Source organism: Lissotriton helveticus, chromosome 7 (assembly GCF_964261635.1).
Source record: "Lissotriton helveticus chromosome 7, aLisHel1.1, whole genome shotgun sequence".
Classification (NCBI taxonomy): Eukaryota; Metazoa; Chordata; class Amphibia; order Caudata; family Salamandridae; genus Lissotriton; species Lissotriton helveticus.
Genome location: NC_136068.1, coordinates 1,277,425,878 through 1,277,438,386, shown reverse-complemented (window position 1 = coordinate 1,277,438,386; position 12,509 = coordinate 1,277,425,878). Strand labels below are relative to the sequence as shown.

Below are 12,509 nucleotides of genomic sequence, written 5' to 3'. Positions count from 1 at the left end.
AAATATAAAATGCAGCATATCCTGTGGAGACTTCCCGTCGCAGCCACAGGGAGCTGCTGGTTTCTTAAAAATGTCCGACTTGGGTCTAATTAAAAGCTGATGAAAGATGTTAAACCTGAAGCGAGTCAGCAAAAATTTCTCATGGTGGGTGAAGGAGCATGTTAGATACATTTCCATGGAATCACAAGTTCTCAACATGATATACTTTCTAACATTAGGTTTCAAGAGCTCAACTTCATCTCTTAAAGCATTACGATTCAGGAAAAAAGCTCTCTTAATTGCTACAACATCACCCTTAACTATATCCCTCGGGTTATCAAACAAGTTCAGGCGGCCAAGCTTCAAAAATTGGGACTTCAGATATTTAAGCCAGGGTACACGCATTGCATGATCAAGTGATACAAGGTCCTCCACTATCAAGTGGGTTAGAGGGATTGCATCACTTAACCATAATTTTACCCAGCACAGCAGTGGTTTCAGTCCAACAATGTCGGATAAATGCAGACAGCCAAGTTCTTCATGAGCAGCTAAATTCGGTGTGCTCCCAGGGACACACAACAGATGCTTTAAAAAATTATTTTCAACTATTTGTAGCTGTTCGCCATTTGTGTAGCCCCATATCTCACTTCCGTATACTGCAGTGGCTATGGATTTAGCGTTATATAGTTTCATCATAGCCACATTTGGCTTTTTCCCCAGTTTAGAGGCAAAATTGAAGATGGAGGCATTTACCCTGGACAGTTCCCCCTTCTTCTTGGCCAAGTGTGGGGCCCAACAGAGCTTCGTATCAAATAAAACACCCAAGTAAGAAAACGTCTGGGTGATGGGTATCAGAACATCATTCAGTTTAAAATTGAACTTCTTTTTTGGTTGACGGCCAACATGCATTATAAAGGATTTGGAATTGTTGACCGTAAGGTCCCTATCAGACATAAATTTATTAAATCCATTCAAAAGTGCCTGAAGACCTAATTCTGTTCGAGAAATTAAGACCGCATCGTCGGCATATAAAAGCAAAGGGATACCCCTCACACCAGCTCTAGGACAATCAGATTTTATCTCTTGTAATTCAGCCTCCAGGTCATTTATATAAAAATTAAAAAGATAAGGGGCCATAATACACCCCTGACGTACGCCTTTATTGATAGGAAAACAGCCCGTAGTTTCCCCAGTCGATGAGAACCTCACGTTGGCTCTTGTGTCATTGTGCAGATCCGCAAGGAACTCCACAATCCCCCCATCTATTCCCTTATCCTTCATGGTCTGCCACAGCCTCCCCCTGTTAACACAGTCAAAGGCTGAGGACAGATCCATGAAGGCAAGGTGAATTGCTCCCTTCTGTACGACAGTATATTTATTCAGAATAAGGAACAGGTTGAGACACTGGGTTATGGTAGAGCGCCCCTCACAAAAGCCATATTGAGAAATCGACAAGATGTTGTTTTCATTCGACCAACTTATTAGGCGTTGAAGTATAACTCTCCCCATGATCTTAACCATTGAATCAATTAGGGATATGGGACGATAGCAGAGTGCACTTCCCCTATCTCCCTTCTTGAATACTGGGACTATAGTTGATAGTCCCCACGTTTCCGGACAACCCGCTGTGGCCGCCGCATTAAATACGGCGACCAGAATGGGAGCCCAAAAAACTGGATCAGATTTGTAAAGATCCGGGGGTATTCCGTCAGGACCTGGCGCTTTGTTAGCAGTGAGGCCCATTATGGCTGCCAAGACCTCACTTTTATCAAAAATAATAGGGCTATCCCTATCATAGGGGGCAACAACCATGGATCCAGAAATTTCAGAATAGTATAAACTTTTAAAATGGCCTACCCATTCCTCTTTGGTTATACAGCAGACAATTCCATCTCCAGGGTCCTCGGTCAAAAAAGGTTTCTTAACCAAAGCCCAAAATTTGGTGCTGCTATTCAAGGTAGAGGGGTCAAGCAGTTCCTCCCAGGCCTCTTTCTTCAAAAGCTCCCTACGAGAGATAGTAATAGCCTTATATTCCTTTCTACAGAGTTTTACAACCTCCCGATCCCTCGGGGAAGCTGACAGAGCAAGCCTCAGTTTGCGAGCAGCTACAGTGCAATCATGGCTAAACCATCTCGGTCCTACATTAGCCTGGGTTTTATTAGGGACCGATAGAAACGCTGACACCTTCTCCGAAATATTTTGATAAGCTTCTAGAACCAATTTAGGTTCACCTCCCCCGTTAATACAAACGTTAATGTCCTCTGCACACCCTTCAGAGATGTTCTTATAGAGTATATCCGCAGAGACCATTGACCATTTTAACCGCCTCCTCCCATCTGTTGTGCCCAATCTACCTTGAACAGTACTCTTATGCCCTTTTTTTACCCATGGGCAGTTCAAACAGATTGTAACAGGGTTGTGGTCACTAAATTCGCTAGGAAGGATGCAAAAAGAATCTAAAAAAGTTTGCATAGTCCTCGAGACAAGTATATGGTCAATGAAGGTACCCCTTCCATGCCCCTTAAAGGTAGGGATATCAAAACGGTATGAAGGGTCTTTTAGTGACATAGCCAAAGAGAGGTCAAAGTCATTCAGTAAGTCATTGCACATTTCCCCCTCATTAGTGTGCTCCATATGCAGACAGTCCGCACGAGCACAGGTCATTTCTGATAAACACTTGTGCAATGGATCTATACAAGGATGCAGATTAAAATCCCCCAAAATCACGAGGTTATGGCCCACTTTTTCCATAAAATTAGAGACAAAGGAACTAAGAATATGAATATGATTCCTACCCACACTATCAGAAGCAGCATTATAAAAATTCACCAGGCCCACAAGAGCATTACCTCCAGATAAAATTAGTCCCATTTATTTATTTATTTATTTTATTTACATATTTGTACCGCGCTGGGAATCGACTCCCTGAGGAGTATCTCCGCGCCATTGGCAGCATTTCAGAGCACACAAGCCCTATCCTATCATTTATTATTAATTATCCAACAGGAACTAATAGTTAAACAGGAAGGTTTTTAATTTTTTCCTGAAGGGAAAGAGTTCCTTACATGATCTAAGTTCGTAAGGTAGTTCGTTCCAGAACTTAGGGCCTGCTACTGACAGCGACCTTCCCCCTTGTCTTGTTTTCCAGAATCTGGGGACAACTAGCAATTCACGATCTCCGGATCTCAAAGATCTTGAGGGGATGTAAGGGATGAATTTTTGTGATAGGTAATGGGGACCATTACCCGAGATGCACTTGTGGATAATGCAGCCAATTTTAAACAACACTCTTTGTTTCACTGTGAGCCAGTGGAGTTTATTTAGCAATGGTTTAGAGGGAGTGCGAGCCGGGGCATTGAGAACAAGGCGGGCAGCCGTGTTCTGCACCACTTACAGTCTGGCAGTAATCCCCTCATTTGCGGCTAGCAGCAAACCATTACAATAGTCCAGTCTACTCAATACGAGTGACTGAACTAGAGTTTTCCTGGTGGTATCAGGTAGCAGGGGGAATACCCGTCGGAGAAGCCCAATTACATGGAAACAGGAGCTCACCACTTGATTGGCATGATGTTTAAGGTTGAGCTCCTGGTCCAGTTTAACTCCTAGGTCTTTCACGACCACCTTGGGTTCGGGGACTGGGCCTAGGTCTTGAGGCCACCAGTCAGGGGTCCACAAACGTTTGGCTTCCCCGAAGAGCATCAACTCGGTCTTGGAGACGTTGCACTGGAGGAAGTTTGCTGCCATCCAGTGTGCCACTTCTTTCATCCCCTGGGAGAAGGAGCTGCGTACTTCCGGAGTCATGATTTTAAACGGGAAGAGGAGTTGGGTATCGTCTGCATACGATACGGGAATGAACCCGTGGGATCTCATGATGTTAGCTAGGGGTGCCACGTAGATGTTAAATAACGTTGGGCTCAAGCAGGAGCCCTGTGGCACCCCCTTAGAGATCTCCACCTCCTCAGACTGGTAGGGACCCAATATGACTCTTTGGGTACGTTCGGTGAAAAAACTCCTTAACCAGGCCAGCGCCTTGCCTCCCAGACCGATGTCAACTAGTCTGGAGGTCATGATCTCATGTGACACAGTGTCAAACGCCGCTGACAGATCTAAAAGCACCAGGATAACGGAGTAACCCTTATCCTGTAGCATATGAAGATCGTCAGCGACGGACAGCAAGGCGGTCTCAGTGCTGTGCCTTGGCCTAAACCCTGATTGGGACGGATCTAGTCCCCCGTACTTTCAACATATTTGGATAAGTGCTGGTTTACAAACTTCTCAGTAAGCTTCCCCAGGAAAGGGAGGAGAGAGATGGGTCTCAAGTTAGTCAGGTCGGTCCACGGAATGGAGTTGTTGTTCCGTAGAGGCCGCACCAAAGCGTGCTTCCAGTCAAGGGGAACTTCCCCTGTACTCAAGGATAGATTAACGACCTGCTGAATTCCAACACCCAGATCGTCGCTCAAAAGTGAAATGACCCGTGCTGGAATAATATCTGAAGGGCACCCACTTTTTATTTGAGTGGTTAGAATGGTAATCTCCTTCAAAGATATTGGTGGGAATTCAGTAAGTCTGTTATCCTTGTTTTCTGCTGTACTCAGGTGTGGCAAACTGTCAACAGTTCCAGTGTTGTAAGAAGTGGTTTTTGAGGTCAAGATCCTAGTATAAATACCTTCAATTTTTCTGACAAAGAACTGTGAGATGTTATTACAGAGTTCCTGGGACTCAATCCCCTCAGTTTCACATGCTATGGGCTTAGTAAATGTTTGTAGAATTTGATAGAGAACTTTAGCATTTTCCCCAGCTGCTGTTAATTGGGCCGCTATATGGTGTTTCCGAGCAGACCGAATAGCTTTATGATAGCTTTTTAGGGAAATCCTGTAGTTATCTCTATCCTCGACCCTGCGTGTGACTCTCCATCGTTTTTCTAACTTCCTTGCAGTTAGCTTTAATTGTCTGAGATCGTCCGTAAACCAGACTTCTTGTTTAGGGGCGGGCCGTGGTTTATATGTCCTAAGAGGGACAACATGATTTATAGTTGTAATTACAGCTTCATTAAACCTGGCTAAAGCAGTGGTGACGTTGTCGCCACATTCAACCCAGTTGGGTTCTATATATTTCCCCCTAAAACTCTCTGGTGTTAATTTGTTCCAGGGTCTTCTGACATCCGCCATAGTCCTCTGAACGCCTTTTACCCTCTGATTGGAACGAGTATGGAACTCTATAATGAAGTGGTCAGTCCAGTCCACTTGAATAGGAGGCAGACATTTAATTACTGTAGAAGTATAAAGCACAAGATCCAGTGTATGGCCAGCTATATGTGTGGGTCCCTGATTCATTTGGTTAAAGCCAAGTGTGGCCAAATCCGCCAGTAATGTCTGTGCCTCCACGCAGGTGTCTATTTCACTGTGGACATTAAAATCCCCTACCAGAATAAAATCTGAGTTCACCTGCATGTAGGGAGCTAAAGCTTCGACAAGATGAATGGAAAAATTCCCAGGTGGACCAGGAGGGCGATAGACCAATGCTCCCTTCCTGGTTTCCCTAGAACTAGGATTAATGGTGAAGATTAGGAGCTCCATTTGTGGATTACACACCGTCTCGGTAACCACCACCTCCATTTCCTGCCTGAAGACAATGGCTAGCCCACCTCCAGTTTTAATCGGGCGGTCCATCCTTACTATTTTATATCCTGTCAGCACCCTCAATGTAATGGCCGGGACAGTGTGGGGCTTAAGCCAAGTCTCAGTCAGGAAGCAAAGATGTGGTTTCTCTGATGTTAGGAGATCCCAGATCTGAGTGGAATGCGTAACCAAGGAGCGAACATTACACAATAGGCTCTTACAGTTTAAAAGGGGATCGTTAGAGGGGCTGATAGTCGGCTTTATGGAGTCTTTAGCAGTGACAGATAAAGTAGATCTTAACTGACATGGGGTAATTAACGCACTTATGGTGAATTGAGTTGAGCATTCCCTGCAAGTAAACGGTCCCTCCAAGTTACTCCCTACCTTGTGGGAGCACAGAGTAGTAACATCCCTACCCATGTCAATTAGGGTTTGGCTGGAGTACGAAGGAGCTAAACGCCGGACTGACTCCGAGCACATGATGGTAACCGCCATAGCCCCTTGCCCCGTCCTGTCGCGGACGGGCGCAGACGGGCTGGTCTTCGGCTCGTCTTAGGCGCAGGAGTAGGCGCCACACTGCGCGTCAACACTGCGCGTTGAGCCGACGAGTTGCTTTATAGCCCTTGAGTCTGGGAGAGCTAGAGCGCTAACCGCTCGCCTCCCTGGATGTTCCTGGCTCTGCCCCGCCTTCCGCACCCGTGATTGGCTTGAGGGTCGGACTGGGCGTGCAGGCACAGGTCGAAGAACAACAGGAGCTGGTCCCTCAGTGAGTGTGGGTAAGCGGAATTCTTTTAACAATGTGAACTAGTAATCAGTTTACACATAAACAGGCAATTATTCCCCTTTTATAGAGCGCTGCTCCAAATGACAGAGTAAAAATATTCACAAGCTCACGGAGCTAGTTTTCAGTAGTAAAACCAATTAAAACAAATAGCGAGCAACAGTGCTTCGAGAATGGCGCCAAGCGGGTTCAGGGAAAGCTGCCACCGACCCCCTTACCCCATAACCCCTGTGTGTTGTGCTTCAATTCTCTGTACCTCACATGGTATCAATATGGAGACAAAAATAACAAGACCCCCCTTGGGCCTTCCCCGCAATGAAGGCACGGCTGGCACAAAGAAGGCCTTATACCCTTCTAAGAAGAGATTACAGCCCAGCTCCCAGGTCTCTTGCAAACAGATAATAGAAAATTGCTTGATGTAGGTAACCCAATTTACATCAGACATTTTGGTCGCAAGACCAGCAATATTCCAAGAGACAGCAGGATATCCTGAGGTTATACCCACCGGGTTAACAGAATTTATAGATTCACCTGAAGCCCTAGTCACCTGAGCCGCAGGTGCCCCCAGTCAATCACACTGCTCAAGACCGGATAACATTTCAAATCTGTTCTGTATATTTATGTTCGACCCATATTGATAGTGGCCGACACTCGGACTCCTGTTATGAATTCCAGTGGGCCCACCTGACCCACAGTGATTAGTGACATTATAAAGAAACTGTGACTCCGGCACAGGAGTATAAGGTTCAAGCCCCAGCCTGGTTAAATTCTGTTGTGGTGTAGGTTTACACAGATGCGCATAAAAGTAACCCAAGGGGCGTACACAAATACTGTTCATGTTATATACCAGTGCAGACGCTCTCAAAAGGATAGTTGCCACGTGCGGGGGGTGCTTGAAATTTACGACTATACAGTCCCCTGTCCCAGTCTTTTTGGATGGCCCTACCCAATTTACACGTCTTACTGTCATAATTTGATCCGAATATGAGACAGGAAACCCACAGTTTTTATTGAGCCATGACACGGTTTTATTTTTCAAAGAGGTTTGGGATTCGTCAAAAGGGGATGCGGGATGGGTGCCGCATTGGGGCACATTAGTTAGTACTGACACAAACGGGGCACAATCTGGTGGTAAATTAAGATAGCGATTGTACCTCAGGGGTCTGGGAGCTCTACTGTTTAGTTGCTTTGTAGATGGTTGCGGTGGAGCAGCTGCCACAGGGATATCCGGTCGAATAGGAATTTCAGAACCTGGTGCCACTGCAACAGCAACATTTCCCCTCGCCTTAATACATGTATCATTAACATCGGCAAGTTCTCTCCCTTTCCTCCCAGAGTGTACACTTCCACTAGATGTGACACTATTCTGTGATGATAACAGACCACCCAGCCTTGTCACTTCCTTGACTAGGTTATCTATCTTGCTAGTTAATGGTTTAATAAGCTCCTCCATTTTTGTTGTCAAAGAAGCTTCTAAATTTTTTATAAGCGAAGCTAGAAGATCAGGAGTTATATTTACACCATTTCCATTACCATCGTTATTAGTGCCCGTAAATACAAAAGGGGTTGGTATTGCAGGGCTAATAGTTGCCTTACCATCCTTTTTTTTAGATTTATCTTGTTTCCTATTTACCCTTTGAGACAATGTTCTACAGGCTCTTATGGCCCTGGTTTCTTGATGGGTCTCATTTAACACACTAGTATCAGGACATGATAGCACCTGTGGGTCAGGATGAACCTCCACATTTACTGAAATGGGCACTGGAGAGTCAATAGAAATGACATCAATCGAATTAATTGCACAATCTTGTGTCAAGCTGATAGGGGAGTTTTCCAGTATCGTTTCCCCTACCACAGTCCCTTTCCCCAACGATGCACGTCTGTCATTATTAATCTGGCTTACTTTCCTAACCAGGAAATTATCGAGAGTAGCAGGACCCACCAATACCTTATCATTTTTGGGTTTCGACATGGTAAACACAGATGATGTTAATACTTCCAGACAAATAGCCTTAAGTCTAGACACTCTCTGTTATAATAAAAACAACCTATAAAACAAAATATTTAGAAGTAATCAGATGTCTTACACGCTCCTGGCGCAGTAATGGTCCAAAAGGGGCAATGTATGGGTCCTGGCCCAGTCCAGTCTCCTCAGGCCTCTGAGGGCCACAGAGGGCCCGCCCTTTGCCCGGGCTTAGCCCCGTGCGCTCCCGTGCGCGACTCGCGGGGCGAGAGGGGGTGTCAGCCTTTTACTGGCGCCTCCGGGCGCTCTTGTCGCGTCAGGAGCGCGCTGCCGCCTCAGGGGTTGCTGGGAAGTGTGGTCCCTCGTTCCCGGTCAGCCTCCCGGCGTCTGTTTGCTTCCGCCGTTCCCCTCACGGCTCCGCCCGATGGCGCTGCTGCAGGTAAGTCATTGCTGTTCTGAGGTGGATCAGCAAATAAGTTGAAAATGATGCACTAAAACACTGGTGAGGGGGACAACACATAGGGCGTAAACGGGGGTGGGGGATACAACAGAGAGGGCAGGGGTAGGGAAACATGGAGGGCATGGTTGGGGGAAGCAATGTGGCGGTGGGGAGGAGAAGCAACGGGTGACAGTTACTAGGAAGTAACACGGAGGCCGGGGGGAGGGGTCAAAGCAACATAGCGGCATGGGTGGGGAGGAGAAGCAACGGGTAACAGAGAAGAAGGGTATGAGTGGGCTGAAGCAACACGGAGGGTGGTGGGGGGACAGAAGCAGCACAGAGAATGGGGTGGAGAGGAGAAGCAATGGGTGAGAAAGCGACATAGAGCAGGTGGAGGAGAAGCACATGGGCCTGGAAGCAACACTGGATGACACAAGACTGAGTGCATCATAGAGGTGGCGGGGAGAAGCACACGGGCAAAAGAAACTAACACAGTGTGCAGGGGAGAGAAGTATATGAGGGAAACAGCTGGAAACCGCATGGACTTCCATGAAGTCCGGAACACAAACAAAAAAGTAGTGCTTGAAAAGGGTGCAGAGGCAGAATATTGAGTAAAAAATATTGGGTTGCACAAATATCGAGTCATTAATATCGTGGACCAGAAACATCGACGGCAAGAATATATTGGTCAAGAATATCGACTAAGGTAAGTAATATCGATTTTAAAAATATCGAAGTGTTTAATATAATTTGCAAAAATATAGTTGTTAAAAATATCGTTTTTTTATTAATGTTATGTATTTTAGTATATATTTTATATGTATGTGTTGTATTCTTTTGTATAAAAATTGTTTGTATTTTTAATATATGTGTTACATTTTTAGTAGCTATTAATTTCTTTTTAATTTGAATTTTGCGTTTTTAGTTCTGTAGCGGGTTGTGGGTTTATGGCGGAATAGGGTGGGAAGTAATTTAATTATATTAAATGTATTGATTATTTTTATTTAATAATATGTGTTTAATTAAGATGTTATAGTGTTCAATTTGTAAAGTAGTTCATTATTAATTAATAATTGGTTGTTAATTAATTTTAATTAACTGGTAATCGTGTAATTAATTTTAGCTGGGTGTTGTGGTATTTATTGGTGTAAAGGGTGGGAAGTAATTTATTTTTAATTGATGAATTAATAATTGGTTGTCAATTAATTTTAATTAATTAATTGGTAATTATTTATGGTAATTGTGTAATTAATTTTAGGTGTGTGTTGGGGTGTTTATAGGAGTAAAGGGTGGGAAGTAATTTGTATTTTATTAATTAATATATAGTTGTTAATAATTTGATATTTATTTTGGGTAATTGTTTATTTCTTTGTGTGTTGTTTTTACTTTTAAAGGGGTAAAGGGTGGGTATTAAATACATTGTAATTACTTTATTATTAGTTGTTAATAGTAATAGTTTTAATTGTGTTTTATTAATTTGTAGTTTAATGTAGGTGTGTGTTGTGGATACTATAGTGTTAAAGTGTGTGTAGTCAATTAATGTTTATTAATAATAATATTTTGTTATTGATTATTAATTATGGGTGTAAATGTAATTAAAAAGTGTTTTGTTATTGGTGTGGTGTTATAGGGTAGGAAATAAAAGAAATACATTTATGTGTTAATTAGTTTTTGTTTGTAAGTATTTTCTAGTTTAAAATAATTATTTTTATACATTTATTATTTTATTTCATATATTTGTAGGTTTTTGTTATTTGTAATTAATAATATAGGTTTTCTTTTTATACATTTAATATATTTGATTTTTTTTGTAACTCTTTTTATTAACATTGCTCAAGAGACCATACATTACAAGAGTCACTTCCATTAGTACACAATGAGGTGACCATCATACATCAATGACATTATTTTCACCGGAAAAGAGGAGACTACAAAACCAACTAGCATTCATTCCCCCATTCTCATTCCTCTGTTCTTTTGCCAGGGCGCCTTCACTCTTTCCCATTTTTTAACACCCCCCTACTCCTATATACTGTTTCCTCGGCCCGCTGGCACCAGTCAAGGTTTCTTTTCCAGTCCTCCAGCGTCGAAGGCACAGGTGCCACCTATCCCCTAGCAATGTTTTGCTTCCCAATCCCCGCTGTAAGAGCCAACCATATTTCCTCATATCTGAACCAATCAGATTGGCCTAGAATCATTAATAAAAGCCACTTCGCTTCTAGTGGAACCATCACACCCACCACCCTGAACAAATAATCTGTGTCTTTCTGCCAGTACACAACTATCCCTGGAACTCCCTTCCGATATATAGGAAGATTCCCTCCCGCTGGCATCCCCTAACACACAATGCTGTAGGGGTCCTGCCCCATATATACAGGTGAGTGCGAGGATAGTAGGTGCGGTGTAATATCTTAAGTTGCACCAGGCGAAATCTGGAGCGAATTGCAATTTCTCTCAGGCTCTGGATTGCCTCCTGCCACTCCTCGCCATCTATACTGCCTAAGTCATTAACCCATGCCTCTCGGAGAGCAGTCAGGGGGTCTGGTGCATTGTTTATCAACATACGATATATTGTGAAAGTCCCCTTCTCTGCCCATAGGGTCAAGTAACAACCTGTTCTCTAAAGGGGAGTAGTCTGGGACAGAGGCACCACTGTGAATGTGGGTGCGCAGTGCGTGTACGAGTCTCAGGTATTGAAATCTCGGTGTGGTGCCGATTGTATTCCCGCTGGAGATCCTCAAAGGTGAGGGGAGTGTCCCCTTTCCATACATCCCCCAAATACTCAATGCCAATCAATTTCCACCCTTTAAAGCCCGTGAGGGCAGCCACTTCCTACAATGGATCTCCCACCCACAATGGAGTTCTACCAGTCAGTTTCCCTGTCCACCCCAGTAGTTTATTAGCCTCTCTACAGCACTGTATCACCATGTATGTTCCGCCCACTCTGATCGTGATTTCCAGGAGTATAGGAGAGGATCACAGTTCCCTCCGGTCATAACGTCTCTATCCGCCCTATAGGCTGGATCCTCCGTGTCCGCATACACCCAGTTGTTTATAACCTGGAGCTGCGATGCCCAGTAGTATAGCCTGATGTCAAAGATTGCCAGGCCACCATTATACACTCGCTTCTACAGCTTATGGAGTGCAATTCGGCGGGATCCACCCTGCCACAATAACGTTCTGACCTCCCGTGCTATCCGCGTGAAGACTGACTGAGTGATCTGATAGGGGGTATTTTGGAGAACATATAGGAGATGCGGTAGCGTCATCATTTTGAATAGGGACGCCCTACCCACCAATGAAAGTGGAAGGGTGCGCCAATGGCTGACATCGGTGCCTAGACGACTCATTTGGGGCCCGAGGTTCCTATCTAAAAAGGCCGCCTGGTTCCGCGTAATGTGGATGCCCAAGTACTAAAAGCCCTCTATCACAACTGGGGCCGCACATTGCGTTGGAACTCTAGGGGTACCCGACAATGGAAAAATCACTGACTTGGACCAATTGATATTATAGCCCGAGTAACTGCCGAATAGCTCAAAGATGTGTAGCACTCGTGCCATCGAGTAGTATGGTCGGGCAAGGTACAAGACAATATCATCGGCATAGAGTGAAATGCGCTCTTCCCCCCCACCTGGCGCCACTAAACCCCAAATCATTGAATCTCCCTTAATCCAGTGCGCCAGCGGCTCCAGCGCTAGGGCTAATAGGAGCGGGGACAAGGGCCACCTC

At 44.5% G+C, this 12,509-nt stretch overlaps 1 protein-coding gene across 1 annotated transcript in view; it reads right to left on the bottom strand.

Moving 5' to 3' along the window:
• Window positions 1–12,509, bottom strand: part of LOC144770184 (monocarboxylate transporter 6-like) — a 354,090-nt gene that overhangs the window by 302,663 nt on the left and 38,918 nt on the right. The gene's annotated exons all lie outside the window — the stretch shown is intronic.